This window comes from Lipotes vexillifer, unplaced genomic scaffold (genome assembly GCF_000442215.2).
Source record: "Lipotes vexillifer unplaced genomic scaffold, Lipotes_vexillifer_v1.1 scaffold529, whole genome shotgun sequence".
NCBI classification, from domain to species: Eukaryota; Metazoa; Chordata; class Mammalia; order Artiodactyla; family Lipotidae; genus Lipotes; species Lipotes vexillifer.
The window spans coordinates 786,760-789,977 of record NW_006777199.1 but is presented as its reverse complement, the minus strand read 5'-3'; the positions used below and the strand labels follow the sequence as shown (position 1 = coordinate 789,977).

The 3,218-nt window shown below is 46.1% G+C and overlaps 1 protein-coding gene across 4 annotated transcripts in view; it reads right to left on the bottom strand.

Annotated features, from left to right (window-relative positions):
- The window catches only part of PITX2 (paired like homeodomain 2), a 25,179-nt gene extending 22,462 nt beyond the window's left edge, over positions 1-2,717 (bottom strand). For all 4 annotated transcript variants that reach the window (XM_007450814.1, XM_007450817.1, XM_007450815.1 and 1 more), the window contains exon 1: positions 2,499-2,717. The gene's annotated coding sequence lies outside the window, so the exon portion shown is untranslated. The remainder of the gene's footprint in view (positions 1-2,498) is intronic.
- Positions 2,718-3,218: the final 501 nt, after the last annotated feature.

Genomic DNA, 3,218 nt, shown 5'->3' with positions numbered 1-3,218 from the left:
AAAGAGAAAGGGACTGCGCTGCAGAGACGCGCAGATAAGCGCGTGCCCCCTCCTCCCCCCTTTCAGGATTCAGAGGTTTGCAAACCAGGGCTGAGATGGAGGGGCTCCGGGAAGCTCACATTCCCCTCGTCCCCCTTCTGTCTGGAGTCTCGCCCGCCGGGGGCTGGCTAACCCCAGTCCCGGCCGCCGCAGACACCGCGCGGAGCTTTTGGGTCCTCGCCTCGCCCAGCGCCAGTGCAGCTGAAGTGAGCAGCTGGTGGGAAATGCAAATGGCTCCTGGAGAAATAGAAGATACAGAATGATTCTCATTCCCTCCTCGAGTGTGTGGAAGGAGCTGGACATACGTTTCACGCTCCTAATCCTTCTTTTACATTTTTAGTCATACTCCTATTAAACAACTAATTAATGCCCAGAACCACCAGGGAATACATTAGGCATGCAGCGGAGAGGCAGGGTGCTGGGGGGCTACAGACCACCAAGCTGATTTAAGACGTGGATTTCAGGTTTTTCCCTCTTCAGAGCAGAAATGGAAAAGTGGGCCGTGGCGATTGTATTTAGATTCCGATTACTTCAAATTAGAAGGGGGTGGAGGGAGCGTCCAACCAAAGCAAGCAATTCCCTGCCTTGCAGATGTAAACAAGATTGTAGCATCAAAGGTACCAGCTCCTTAAGGGCCAGATCGCCTGGCTGGGAGCCGGGTGTGGGGAGACACTGGCCTTATGTATCAGTGAATTTCAAGGATGTTACACTCTTACATAAACAACTCCGGAGCCGATCGCCTGGTGAGACTCACTGTTCTAGAATATCTTAAAAAAAATTTTTTCCCGGAAGTATATATTCTTTTTACTTTTCCAAAATTTTGAACCATGTCTAAAGATAATAACCTTCCAGTAAACCAGTGCACTGGCCCATTTCCCCCAGCCATTCCTTCTGTCATTTTGATTATTGGATTTAATGTGTGTGGGACACAGAGGATTAAACATAGCACACCGCCCCTCCAAATAAATTAGCATAGGAAGAGTGGTGCTGGCTACATGGGTTCAGAAAATTTTTGTGAGATTCTGAATTATGCCCCTCCCTCTAATGTTTTGAAGCCAGTGACAGAACTGTTAGAATAGAATCGAATTGTGAAGCTCAGAGAGGACATAGCAGTTTGTGATCAAAGCTTGGCAAAACCGAGGACAAATGTGGGGTGGCGACGTCCGCCACCTCACTCTCACCCAAGAGTTAGGGTTTGGGAAAGGTACAGTATTATTTTCAAGCCCGCCTGTGACTGGCTGCATGCTACCATTTACTTTCTTCATTCTGGATCATGATTTCAACCCTGGCAAGCAATTTCCCCAGCTCCTTATCTGACAACAAGAGAGTATGTAAATACCAATGGCTAGAGATGTTTAACTGCCTCAGACATTATTGATTTGTTGGCTGTTCTAAATTTTCTTCCCAGTCCAGGTCTTGTTTCCGAATTGTCTATTCAGGTGGTTTGAGGCGTCCCTCCGATGCTACAATACAATAATTTTTTAAAAAGGCATTTAAGATGAACCAGTTGATTTGCATATAAATTAAAATTACTATGCGTTGCCTATTCTGGTGTTTTATAATCATTTTGAAATTAGTACTTAACCACTTGAGCTAAAAGAATATATAAATGTCTGTATTGACTCACTAATGAATTACCTAATTAAAACGTCTCCTCGTGATGTTGGGCTCTGGAAAGCTTGTTAAATCAGGACATATTAGGGAGAAGTGAATATTGGAAGGGTAACAGACCAAGGTCTGGAACTCAGAACGGAGTTTCCGGTGACCCCAAGCTTTAATTTTGGAGCGCTGGCCCTTTTCTGTTGTTAATGATTTTGTGCTTGTTTGTAAATAAACGAAGCGGAAGAAGCGGTCCGGAGGCCGCGATCGCTCTGGCCCTTTGCTCTGGCAGGACCTTCCAGCTCTGACTTAGAAGCGCTCAATCCTGGGAGAAGCTGGGCCGGCCCGGGAGGTGTGTGGCCCCGCGGGCGGCCTGGCCAGCCTGCGCTCCTCCTGACTCGCCGGCTGGCTGGTGAACCGAAGCAGCGCTCTCTCCGCCGGATCCGAGAGCTGGAAGTAGAGCCGACATTTAATAGATATGCTAACTGAGCACTTACCTTCGTCCTGAGAATAGGAATAAAAGGTAGCTCTTCTTAAGAGAGGCGGTGCAAAGGCACGCTAGGAGTTCAGAAAAGGCTAGCAGCGGGAAATCTGTAGCCTGGGGGCTCGCCAACATCCCCCTTTCATTTCAAGCACTTATTGATTTGCTGTTGTCATCTTTGGCGACGCAGAAGGACACTTGAAAGAATTTCTGATGGGGCTCTGATCTGAGAAAGGAGGTGACCTGCCCAGGCTCTCACCAAATTCTTAATTACCACATCAACTGCATTTTTTTTTTTATTCCCCCATCCCAACTCCTTCCCCCGTGGCAACTGAGTTTGCTTATCCTGAACTTTTTAATTATTCAGGAACTTCCTTACCTCTCATTGGCTTCCCTTCTGCAGCAGTTTTATATTCGAATCTCCCCCCCACCCCGCCCCCCATGGTAGGGTCTGTATATTGATCCCTCTGACCTTTGACACATCTGGGCCTTCCACAATCTCTCAATCTTTTTAGATTTGAGGTTGGAAGGCTCCACCCTCTCCACTATGTGCACACTATGTGCACACATTCAGAGATACGAAAACTTACACAGACTGTCCTCAAACAGGGGATCTAACAGATGTTCCCTTTTCAGTTGTCTCTTGAAATCTGAAATGCCTGCCTGATTTGAACTTGGACACCACTCTCTCTCTCTTACTCATTCCTCTTTCAAAGCTGTTTGAACAATTGTGCACATGTGCTGGCAACATCTCCACCTACAATCTTTACCAAACTGTAAATAAAGAGGAACTCATGCAGTAGATTGGTATACAGATTGCTTTAGTAATCAGAATCCCCAATTTCAGGATTCCTCAATCAACTCTGGCTATCATCTACATTGAATCATTCCAAGCAGGAGACCCACAGGAAACTGCACTGTGGAGCAGCGGGTAAAACCACAGTAAAAAGAATAATTTCAGGATCATTTCATTAGAATGCAAATTAGGTTTCTGGGTTCTGTTTGTAACCACCTAGTTTCAGTATATGCAGAATTAGGAAAAATATGTCAACATGGTTATTGGCAATAAAGAGGAGGAATACCTTGGTCTCATCAGTGA